General features: G+C 40.8%; 1 long non-coding RNA gene across 1 annotated transcript; it reads left to right on the plus strand.

Annotated features, from left to right (window-relative positions):
- The first annotated feature begins 212 nt into the window (after positions 1-212).
- On the plus strand, positions 213-1,345 carry LOC127347906 (uncharacterized). The gene is made up of 3 exons (XR_011744419.1): positions 213-453; positions 564-768; positions 1,076-1,345. It is a non-coding gene; the product is annotated as an uncharacterized lncRNA (long non-coding RNA).
- The last annotated feature ends 11,944 nt before the right edge of the window (positions 1,346-13,289 follow it).

The raw sequence follows: 13,289 nt of genomic DNA on the forward strand, positions 1-13,289 counted from the left end.
ATTTCAACTTCTTCTGCAAGCTTTCCGCTCCCCTTTAGGATTTGTTAACGACATGCTTAATATTGTTTTGCAATCAGGGTTGCAAAATAATTTAAACTTTCTTCCAAGATTGTGACATGGAAAAGAATTATTTTTAGAATATGCTTGATTTGTTCTACATTAGCACTAGAAACCTTGTCGTTTATATATGGTTTAATTCTGAATATGATAAATAGCCATTTGTTCAAAGGTTAAAATTCTAGCATGATCATGTGATCTCTACTTTTTCTTGCCATCCATTTTACATCATATCCAACATTTATGAGTAATATGCAGGTTTTATTGAGGAAGTATTGGATATCAGCTTCAAGTTATGGAACTCAAAGTGTAAAGTTTTATTCACTTTTACACCATTTGCATTAGTTCTTGTGGTATCTGTAGCATTTATAATCTCGAACGGTGGCATAGTACTAGGTAAATCTTTACGTTTAGCTGCTCATTTTTCTGCGTATTTCATTGGGCTTAGCAGTTCATTAAGGAATCTATAGTTTGCTAAACATGATCCCTTGCTTTGTGTGGCGCAGGTGCTAAGGAAGCTCATGTTGTTTCACCACATTTTGTGCAGTTTTTGTACTTCGGTCTAGTGTCAGCTGCTGCCCTCCTACCCTTGCATTTTACTCCCAGACAAGTGTCACAGCTATTCCGTGGGTATGCTAAGAACAAAGCTTCTAGTTCTCTGGCAATGCTTGTGGCACTTGGTTTAAGCTTCGTAGTCATACATTTCTTTAGGTATATGTTACCTGAACACCTCTTCTGTGTTTAGTTTGCTCCAAGTATTAAACTGTTAAAAGCAGAACCCATAGAGATTTGTGTTAGTGCCGGCTCACCATTTTGCTAAAATTAAAACTGAAGCTACACGGCAATCAACTGCTCACAAAATTTACTTTGGAACTCTTGCACTTTAGGTGCTGAAATAGAACTGCAGTCAAAAATATGTCAGCAGATCATCATTAATTCCATTTTCCTTTTCTACTTAATAATGTTCTTCATCTTGTGCATGTTTGTGGAACCCTAATAGTCTCCTGTTTTGGTGCAGTATTGCCCATCCGTATCTCCTTGCGACAATAGACACTACACCTTCTATATCTGGAGGAAGGTCATCCAAGCTCATTGGATGATGAAATACAATTTGATTCCAATTTATGTGTACTCGTGGTTTTCAGTTATCAACATCCTAGGTAAAATTGTCCTTTAATTCAGAAGATGAGGGCTATTTTCAAAAGCATAATAAACTGTGATTCTTCATTTTCTTTCTGTATCTTGAAGGGAAATCACAGACAAGGGTTCGGGTATTGTCCTTTGCTTTCGCAGTTGCTCTAGTTCTTGTCCCTGCTCAGTTGGTTGAATTTAGATACTACACAATCCCGTTGGTCATAGTGGTTCTTAATTCCCCGGTAATTGGTAATTGGAGATTGCTTGCTTTGGGGTCTGCCTATGCTGCTGCTAATATGTTTACTTTGGTAATGTTTCTGTTCAAACCATTCCATTGGGAGCATGAGACGGGAACCCAAAGGTTCATATGGTAGTTTAGATTGAGGAGCTTGACAAGAGGTAAGCACCAGTGTTCTGTAGTTGCCAGCAACACAAAGGTTAAGCATAGCCGCCCCAGCTTATTGATAACAGAACCCTTGGAAGAAGTCAGAACCCCAGTGCCGTGTGATTTTTTTTTATTATTTTTTTTTTCAGTTTCTCTCTAAACTAGAGGGTTCTTACAAGTCTTTAGGTAAGTCGAAGATGCCTACTCAGATGTAACCACTGTTCAAAAAATCGGCCGAGATACCGATTTATCAGCCGATTTATCGTGAATCGGGTGGTAACCGATAAGATTTCATCATATCGGCTAATTTATCGCTGCACCGATATTTCGGCCGATTTTCCGTCTGAGGGCCGATATTTCGCACGATTTTCACTCTAGTGACAGATATTTCGGCTGATTGTCCGTGAAATTTCACTGAAATTTTGTATGGCAGTCGTTATTTTCTTCCTATGGTCTTGTACAACTGTGCATTAGCTCAAAATTTTCATTTTGATTGATTCAAATGCAAATAATCAAGGTGATACTTCTGCTTAATGCTCCAATATTATTTTTACATAGCATATTATACAAAATTGAGTGCTGCAAATTAGAATATACAAAAAATTAAGTTGATAAATGGGCAACCGATAAAATCGATTAATCGGACGATAAGCGATTAATCTTCATTTTGAGGCTGGCCGATAAGTTAAGATTAACGATTTCTTGAACATTGGATGTAACCTTGTTGTATTTTAACCATTCTTTGAAGAAATGAAGATTTGATGTCACAATTTTACCTACTATGAATTGGCATATTTTGTTAAGTTCTGGGTGTGCAACCCCCCCTTTCCAAAGTCCTACAAGTTTCAAAGACTGCGCACACTGACATAGGCATCCCAAATGGGCCTGCCGAAGATAGTACCCGGGGTTTACTGAAGGCCCACTACCCGAAGAATAAGAAGATTCGGAAGCCCAAGATATATTTAAGGAAAGCTAGAGTTGTAATAGGAAGTGTTATTTGTAATCTGGCGGGATGAGTTAGAAACCTTCCCGGACTCTGTAACTTGTACTACACGAATCCCTCGGCTCCGCCTCCTATATAAGGGGGAGTCGAGGGACGCAGAAATCATCAAATCATTGTCCTCAAACCCTAGTTTTCATAATCGTCGAGTACTTTTCGGCTGAAACCTTCGAGATCTACTTGCCCTGTACTTCCAACTAAACCCTAGTCTACAACTCGTAGGCATTGACAAGTTAATACCTTGTCACACACAAAGCTGTATTGTAGTCTAATACCGTTGCATTTCCTTGAGGGCACAAGATCACTGGAAACATTGAACTGGCTAACAGCCATCCACAGAAACCCTGACTTCTAGGGGTGTACAACACATTTAGCTTAAACATAAACCTTGACCAACATTACCCAATTCATAATAACAAAGCTAAACCTGATAAAAATGGTTGTTTTGTGGTACCCTTAAGTATATAACAGCCGTTAATTTTCGTGCATCTAAAGGCCCGTAACAATTCATACTACTGCCCAAATAGGTGAGTAGTATGATGCAAAATCTTCAACGCACAAAATAATTCCCTAGATGGGCCCCGCCCAAGAGAGTCCAACATAGCTCATGTGTTGTGGTTGGAAAAAAGAATCATTCCTAACCCTAGAACGAGCTCGTCCACGGCTCCTCCAGTTAAAGCCCGCGAACTCTCTCTCATCCATAGTTCTCGAGCTTCAATCGTGTGGATCTCCCTCCCTAGCCAATCAAACACACCCAAACTTTGGGAATCGAAGGAGGAGGACTAGATGTACCTATCTACCCAACAAATTTCGTGATCTCATACTTTTCCTCTGTGGAGTTGGAAACCCTAGATCTCCTTCGTGGGGGTCCTTGTTGTTGAGAGCATCTGAGATCTTCTTGTGACTAGTTCATGCTGTTGTTGGGAGCCTCTGTCCTTTGTGGAGTGTGCCCAAACTTTGTGTAAAGGTTAGCTGCCTCTACCGTCCTTGCTTAGTGGACAAGGTGGGTACGCCTTTCTGGTGTGCTCACAAGGAGTAAGGTGATGCTTTTGTTGTTGGAGATATGCCCGAGAGGCAATAATAAAGTGGTTATTGTTATACCTTAGTATTCATGATAAATGTTTACATCCCATGCTATAATTGTATTAACCCGAAACATTAATACTTGTGTGTTTTGTAAACATAAAAGAGTCCCTAGTAAGCCTCTTTAAGCTAGCTTGTTGATTAATAGATGATCATAGTTTTCTGATCGTGAACATTGGATGTTATTAATAACAAGATCATGTCATTAGGAGAATGATGTGATGGACACACACCCATAGTAAGCGTAGCATATGACCAAGTCATTAAGTTCGTTTTGCTACAAGCTTTAAGATACATAGTAACCTAATCATTCGATCATGAGATCATGTTAATCACCTACACCGAATGGATGCTTTGATGACATCAAACACCACTTCGTAATTGGGTGGTTATAAAGGTGGTGTTAAGTATTCGGAAAGTGTGGATTGAAGCGTATGGATCAAGTGTGAGATTTGTCCATCCAAATGACAGATAGATATACTATAGGCCCTCTCAGTGGAATGTCATCCAATTAGCTTGCAAGCATGTGACTAGGTCACAAGGGATGTCATATCACCGCACGAGTAAAGAGTACTTATCGGTAACGATGTTGAACTAGGTATAGAGATACCGATAATCTAACCTCGGATAAGTAAAGTATCACGCGACAAAGGGAATCGGTATCCTATGTTAATGGTTCTTTCAATTACAAATTCATCATTGAATATGTGGGAGCCATTATGGATCTCTAGGTCCCGCTATTGGTTATTGATCGTAGAGGTGACTCGATCATGTCTGCATAGTTCACGAACCGTAGGGTGACACACTTTAGGTTCGATATTGTTTAAGTAGATATGGAATATGAGATGGAGACCGAATATTGTTTAGAGTCTCGGATGGGATCCAGGACATCACGAGGAGGTCCGGAATGGGCAGAAGAATAAGATTCATATATGGAAAGTCGAATTCCAAGTTTGGGAATAATCCGGTGATTTTTGATCGGAGGTTTGGAAGGTTCTAGAAGGTTCTATGGCTGTCCAAAATATTCACTAAGGAAGGTAGAGTCCCGGAGGAACTCCACCAACCCTAGCCGACCCACTAAAGGGGAAGGTGGAGTCCATGGTGGACTCCACCACCTTGACCGGCCAACCAACAAGGAGGGGGGAAGTCCCACCCCAAGTCCACCTTTGACTAGGTTTGACTATTTGATTTTATGGTAGGTTTGCACTAGGACTCCTATGAGGAGTAGGCTTGGGCCCTTGGGTGTTCCACCTATATAAAGAGGAGGAGAGGGTGCTGGCCGGCCACACCTTGGCTGCCTTGGCCGCACCCCTCTCTCTCCAAACACTAGTGCCACCCTCCTCCACCTCTCTCTCGCACGGCGACGGCGAAGCCCTGCAGGAGATCTCCACCACCACCGTCACCACGCCGTCGTGCTGCCGGGATTCCGAGGAGGATCTACTACTTCCGCAGCCCGCTGGAATAGGGAGAGGGACGTCTTCATCAACACCGTACGTGTGACCGAGTGCGGAGGTGCTTCTCGATTATGGCACCAATGGGATCTTCTACTCACTCCTGAGAGTGGCAAGTGATCGACTACATCAACCATGAGATCCATCTCATTAAACGCTTAGCGATCTTCGTGGGTATGTTGATCCCATCTCATTGCTACAATCTAGTAGATTAGATCTTTGTTTGTTGTTCGTTCTTGCGGTAGGAATTTTTTTTCTATGCTACGAACCCTACATTTGTGGCGGTTGGAACCTTTGTGGTGCCACACCTACTCAACGTAGATGTACTTGCTCTTGTGGAAGGAACTACGGGAAACATATCGCTTCTCATCTCCGCTTGCTCTCGGTTGTATCGCTTCCCTCTCTCTCGCTCGCTATTACTTGTGTTTCCATTCTCTTTGCATCGCATATAGGTTCATCGTTTACTTCAAACAATCACCTTTACTTTCCCGCTTCCACTCTAAAAATTGAAAAGGTAAAAACTTGTGTAGCTCCTATTCAACCCCCCCTTCTAGTCGATAGCCTCACCCTTTCAACAGGCATAAGGGGATGTAACACGTCCCTTTTTTCTCATATAACCATTGTCACTCGTTAGCTAGTTCTATTGTGAACTTCATCAGAATCTAAGCTAGGAAAGTATCTCGACTTGATATTTATTAAATCGTATTGGACCATCTTGATAGACCTTTTAATAATTTAATTTTAAAATTCATTCATAGAACATTTACTATTTTAAATAATCATAAGTACCACTTATAGCTTCCATGATATGTCATGGTTAAGCTCTCACTCAAATATGCTAGCCACATATCTAAGATCAGGAAAAACGAGCTCAACTGCATATGAGTCGAGGAAACTCACTTAGCTCCCACACATCTTGTGTCATCTTCATATGATGATTGCGAAAAGCTACATAGATCTCACTCAGTTTATTGCAAATGCATGTCTTCTCGATATCTTGGGTAATCCCAAAATCCTTTGATCATTCATCAAATCGGAAATTCCAGCTACGATACACTAGTATTCATATGATTCGTAAATCAGCCTATTGTACCAATTACAGCTCTTCTTTAATATAGATATTGAAAGAGATGCAAGTTTTGACAAACTTTATCAATTCACAAATTGTAGTATTTGCTAGTTAAAATCCTAATGACTCAAGCATCGCTACATTTTGTAGTCAATCCTTTGAATCCGTAAACCATTCTTTGTGACAAACCGAGCTTTATATCTTTCTTGAAGTTTCATTTATTTTTTAAAAAATCAATTAACATATTTACTTAATAAGATCAAGTATCAAAATACCTTGGTAATCTTAAATGTAACTCATTTTAGGATTGCATGACTTCTAAGTCATTTCTCGTATTTAGGTCAATCAGCGCTTCTTTGTAGTTCTTAGGTATGTATTATTCCAAGACAAGTGAATCATGAATATATTTTCGCAATGAGGCAGAATGTATTTTTGAATCCTACTCACTTTATTAAAACTTAAATTTAGATGTCATGATCATTATCATCTTGTCTTTCGTCTATTTGTAGAACTTGGTTCCCATAACACATTCCGTTGCGCCACTCTGGTATATGGAGCTAAAATCAATTACCTTGGTTTAGTTTTACTTTCATCCATCACCATCCTTTACGAGACTTTCTCAGGAAGGTACCACATTTGGCAATACAAGCTTTGCCCCTCTGGTTTTGTGGAAGATGTATTCATAGCTACTCCCTTCATCCCAAAATGTAAGACGCCTAAGATTTAGTTAAAAGTCAACATAATTTTATTTTGATCAAATTTATACGTAAAAATATAAACATTCACAATACCAAATCAATATCAATAGATTCGGTAGAAAGTATAGTTTCTCAGAATGTCCACTTGATATTGTAGATATTCATATTTTCTCGTATAAACTTGGTCAAACTTAGAATATGATGACTTTTGGCTAAAACGTAGGCGCCTTACATTTTGGAATGCAGGGAGTACTAAGAATACATTTCAAAGCTTTATTGATCTTAACTTAAAATTATCTTGTAACTCAAAATTTTCATGAATTTTAGATGGTTCCCTATTTAGAATGAGTGTTTGCTATTCTTTAAATGCTAACTCTAAATAATAATAACACGATAAGAGATAATTCAAACCGTATAATAGAGTATGATTACGATATTTTAGTCATATCAACACATTGATATATTTCAAACATTTTAATTTGTGGCAGACCTTTCACAAGTCTATATGCAAGAAAACATAACTCAAAAAATTCGCCACTTTGATCAAATCGCAGAGACTCTTTTTCTTGTTAATTAATACCCTTCTTCATTCTGAAATTCCTTGCTCCCATCAAATAGTTTTAGAGTTATGTTTCATTTAGAAAATACACATATTCACTTAAATCAACAATGAAGTTTACGAAACAATGGTATCCACTACTTGCTGAAATCCAGTACATCATTATCTATGATCTCAATAATTTTTAGCGCACAATCCACTTTACTAGAACGCGGAGTTTTATTCCTAAGGCATAATTTACAAGTGTCAAAAGATCAAAGTTCTAAAGACCTTGTGATTCATCGGAATGAAGCACATAATACCAACATGAATTAAACGGTAGTGTCATTCGAAAATGATGTCATTATTAAGTTTGGATATATTTTCTAGCATTTTAGTGTTTTTATAAACGTTCAATCTATCACCATCGATAACTCATTCATAACCAAATGTGAAGATAAAATACTTTATTCATAAGAAGGACAACCGACTCATATGAACAATTGTCTTGCGAGATGCAAGACATGCAAATAAGGTTCACACTCATAACAATTGAAAATATTTATCCATATCTGATGAGGACATCCCTACCACACCACTACCTCCGTCATTACAAGATAAAGATGAACCTGCTGTGAAGCTCAAGTCCAATGAAGTTCGGATTGGACCTATTACAAGGGCTCGTGCGAAGCTACTTAAACAACAGGTGAACTTGTTTCTAAACGATACTTTGATTGATGAGAACTTTATACTGCCTAAGTCTTGCTACTTATGTATCATCAAGTATGAAGAGGTGAAAAGCATCGCACGAGGAGGAGAGGAGCAGCTGGACGTGACGATGGACGTGAAGCTGGACATGGAGCTGGACATGAAGATATCTCATGGTCGCGCGAGGGAGGAGCGGGAGGCATGCGTGAGAGGAGAAGAAGAAGTCCAGGCCGGCCCAGCACCCGGTCAGACCGGCCGCCACACCGACGCGCCCGGTCGCTGGCTCGGTCCAACCGGGCGGCAGACCGGATTCACCCCGGTGCCAACCGGGCGCCATGCTGATGCCAACCGGACAGGTTACTACGCGACAATTCACCCGCCCGGTTGCCACCCGGTCCCTGGCCCGGTTTGAACCGGCCAGCCCGGTCCCAGGCCCGGTCGACTGCCCCCAGACCGGTCGTGTCCGAGTCTGTCTCGACCAGACTATTCTGGGTCGGTTATTCTCGTACTTTTTCGATCCGAGGTCGTCCCGGACGCCTATATAAGTGCCCAGGACGCCCCCAAAGTTGCTTGAGACCACGTTTAAGATAAACCCTAGTTCTTAGTTGTTTGCTCTGCAAAACTATTGAATCCCTACACCATATTGCTTGATATTGTGTAGATCTGAAAGTCTTGTGTGATCTGCTGTTCCATTGGGAATTAGAAGGTTGCAACTTACCGCTTCGTGGTCGGCGGCTACGTGCGCAAGTGTGTGGAGTTGCGAATATCTTGCAGGGTTGAGAGCTGTTGCATTGGCGACAGAGACCAATCGAGAGATCTCGTTGCGTCATACAAGTTATCATCCACTTCAACAAGTTATCTCCGCTGCAATCACCCCGTGATCATCATCACCACCGTTGCTTACTGAGAAGATCGGGCCACCCCTTATCATCTTGGTATCAGATTCTCGGGTTCCCTCGGTAAGCCATCCACAATCCACCCCATAGTTGAGTTGTGAGTGTTTCCTATCCAGAAAAAGGCAAAAAAAATTAGGGTTAGGGTTTGCCATAGCCTTAGATTGCACTAATTTCAAGTTTTAGTTGCTTTTCGTAGTTATTTTTGCGTATCTTTTTCTTTCATCTAGTTTTTAGGGTTTGAGTCTCTACTTTCATCTAGTTTTAGTTATTGTTACTCCGAGTCCACATAGCGTACAGTGTGCTTTTCCCAACCATAGCCACAACCTATCGATATAAGTGACTAGGAACTTCCCCAGAAGAGACTAGTTTTACCGCTCGACAGGCTGCTCATTAGGGTTTGGTGCTTTGCATATTTTGTTGGCCGTGTTATCAAGGAGTTGAGTTTAAAAAACAGAAAATAGAAAAGAAGCAAAAAGAGCTACATAGCTGCGTGTTCTACAAAAAGAAAATCCAAAAAGAAAAGTGAAGTGCTAGAAGAATCAAGTGTAGGCCTAAGTTTACTTTACTGCACCTGTAGTTGAGCAATCTTCTGCCTGTTTCATTGAGCTTTGCTAGCGTATCTCTAGTGCATTGCAACCTTTCATCCATATAGTTGCATTGCCACATTTATCGCCTTGTGTGAGTATCATTGGTTGTCTACGGTCAGCGCTAGAGCTTTTTATTGGTGCAAATAGGTAGCCCACCTACAGCCCCACATATATCCTGCTTTGCCATGTGATTTGTTCTTATACCCTTGATATTCGCTTCGCTACATATGTGCACTAGTTGTTACTACAAGTGGTAAGCAACACTAATTTATTTTGGAATGGTAAGATCTCCTTTTCTTATCAGTTTTTGAGTGAGTTGTGAGAGTACCACCAAATATTTTTGATTTAGTGCACTAACCTACTAATCATGTCTGCTAGTGATGAAAAAATTGTTAACCAGGAAAACAAGGATTCTGCATATATCATCACATGGAGGGAGTATCAAGCTCTTCGTAATGAGATGCGACGTGAATCCTGCACTCAAAGTGATGCTCTTAGGGGAACGGTCCAAGGGATCTCCCAGAAGCTGGATACTACATGTGAGATCGTCACTACAATGAAATATCAAATGACGGATATCCAACGCGCTCTTTAAACTTTGCAAATGACGGTTGAAAATCTCACCAATCAACAACAACAAGACGACGACGAAGATCCTGAGCTTCAAGATGACGCACACAATGCTCGTGGTGCGCCACGTGGTAATCACCCTCGTGGTCTTATTGACCAACGACGCCCTGGTCGTGGTTTTGAGAAAGAAGATGGATTGGGTAAGCCTAAATTCTCCATACCCAAGTTTGAAGGAGGTGCTAATGTTGAAGAATACCTCACTTGGGAGCTCAAGATTGAGAAGTTATGGAATTTACATCCCAACTACACTGAAGATAGGAAGATCAAGCTTGCTTCTTCCGAATTTGGTGGCTATGCATTGCGTTGGTGGGATGCATTTGTTCGTAACCGAGACGAGGATGGTGAGCAACCTATTCACACATGGCGTGCTATGAAGGAGGCGATGACTTCTCGCTTTGTGCCTACAAATTACTTGTGGAATATATTTGATAAGTTGACCCTATTGAGACAAGGTGTGAAGACTGTGGATGAATACTACATGGAGATGGAGATGCTTATGCAGCGTGGCCGTGTCCGTGAGTCTCTTGAGATGACAATGCAGCGTTTCCTCAACGGCTTGAAGTATGATATCAAAGGCATTGTTCGCCACTACAGTTACACCAATATGAATCAATTGTTACATCATGCAAGAGAAGCTGAATCATAGTTGGATGACGAAGCAAAGGTTAAAGGTCGAACTTCAGGAGCTGGGCGCTTCATGCCTCGTGCGCCCCCACCTACGGCGCCGGCGCCATCGACGCGCTCCGCACCCTACTCTACTCCGTCTAGCAAGCCGGTCTCCAATGTGTCTAACACAAAGAAGTCCGAATCTGCTGCAAGTACGAGTGGCTCTAACATGTCTACTACGCGCAATCGTGATATGGCTTGTCATACATGTGGTGGCAAAGTTCACTTCAAGAGGGATTGTCCTAACCGTAAAGTCATGATTATCAATGAGGACAATGAGAATGAGACTGGAGATGATGTTGATCTTAATGCTCCAGACGATGATGACTATGACACTGATGGTGAAGATGCATATCCGTCTGATGCTCGCACTATTGTTGTGTCGCAGCGTGCTCTTAATGTATTGCCTAGTGCATCTACTCAGCGCTGCAATTTGTTCCAAACAAAGGCTTTAGTTGGTCCTGACAAGGCTTGCAGGGTCATTATTGACGGCGGGAGTTGCCGCAATTTAGCAAGCAAGGAGTTGTGTACCAAGCTGAAGTTGAAGTATCTACCGCACCCGCATCCATACTATATTCAGTGGTTGAGCGACAATGGTGAGATGAAGGTAAACCACATGGTGCGTGTTGAATTTGCTATTGGACAGTATAAGGATTCCATTGATTTTGATGTGGTTCCTATGACGGTGTGTCACCTATTATTGGGTCGGCCTTGGCTCTATGACCGTTCTGTGCAACACAATGGCCGTGCCAATACATATCACTTGGAGTTCAAGGGCAAGAAAATTAACTTACAGCCTATGTCACCACATCAAATTTAGATAGGAGAGAAAATTGTAATGTCGTGAGTGATATAACGAAAAGTGAGAGAGTGAATTCCTTAGTCTCATTAGCCACCAAAGAAGACATGAGAGAATTTAGCGAGGGTCCTACAGCCATGCCTCTTGTGCTCTTGTACAGGGGTACGGTTTTGGTTTCTAACGATATGACCCCTCTTCCTCTTGGTGTTTCTAATGTTTTGCAGGAATTTGGCGACGTGTTTCCGGATGAGGTACCCGCAGGACTTCCACCATTGCGAGGTATTGAGCATCCAATCGACTTAATTCCCGGAGCTTCGCTACCCAATCGGGCACCATATAGAACGAACCCCGAAGAGACGAAGGAGATACAGAAGCAAGTACAAGCGCTACTCGATAAAGGTTATATCCGCATAAGCCTTAGTCCTTGTGTTGTTCCTGTTATTCTTGTTCCTAAGAAAGATGGTACATGGCGTATGTGCGTAGATTGTAGAGCGATAAACAACATTACTATTCGATATCGGCATCCTATTCCCCGTTTAGAGGATATGCTAGATGAATTGAGTGGTGATGCTGTTTTTACTAAAATTGATTTGCGTAGTGGTTATCATCAAATTAGGATGAAAGAAGGGGATGAGTGGAAAACAGCCTTTAAAACAAAATTTGGTTTATATGAGTGGTTAGTAATGCCTTTTGGTTTAACTAATGCACCTAGCACTTTCATGAGACTGATGAACCATGTTTTGCGTGATTTTATTGGCAAGTTTGTGGTTGTGTATTTTGATGACATATTAATCTACATCCGCAATGAATCTGATCATACTATACATATTCGACATGTTTTGCAAGTGTTGCGTGATAGTAAACTCTATGGTAATCTTGAGAAGTGCACATTTTGCAAAGATAAGGTCATATTTCTGGGTTATGTTGTCTCTAAGTGCATGGAGTAGAAGTAGATGTGTCTAAAATTGAAGCTATTCAAAATTGTCCTACTCCCATGAATGTGAGTCAAGTAAGAAGTTTTCATGGTCTAGCTGGGTTTTATTGCCGTTTTGTGCCCAATTTTAGTACTATTGCTGCACCTTTGAATGAATTGACTAAAAAGGGTGTTGCATTTGAGTGGGGCGTTGCCCAAGATCATGCTTTTGATGAACTTAAAAGATTGTTAACTTCTGCACCGTTGCTTGCACTTCCTGATTTCAATAAGCAATTTAAGATTGAATGTGATGCTAGTGGTATTGGAATTGGTGTTGTGTTGATGCAAGAGGGTCGCCCAATTGCATATTTTTCTGAGAAACTTTCTGGTGCTAAGTTGAAATATCCTATATATGATAAAGAATTGTATGCTTTAATTAGAGTTCTTGAGGTCTGGCAACATTATTTGTGGCCAAAAGAATTTATCATACATTCTGATCATGAAGCTTTGAAATATCTGAAAGCCCAATCTACTTTGCATAGGCGTCTTGCTAAGTGGGTTGAGTTCATTGAGTCTTTTCCATACATTATTAAGCATAAGAAGGGAAAAGATAATATTGTTGCTGATGCTCTATCTAGGAAATCTATTCTATTAACTCATCTTGATGTTAAAATT

The sequence above is a fragment of the Lolium perenne genome, chromosome 1 (genome assembly GCF_019359855.2).
Source record: "Lolium perenne isolate Kyuss_39 chromosome 1, Kyuss_2.0, whole genome shotgun sequence".
NCBI classification, from domain to species: Eukaryota; Viridiplantae; Streptophyta; class Magnoliopsida; order Poales; family Poaceae; genus Lolium; species Lolium perenne.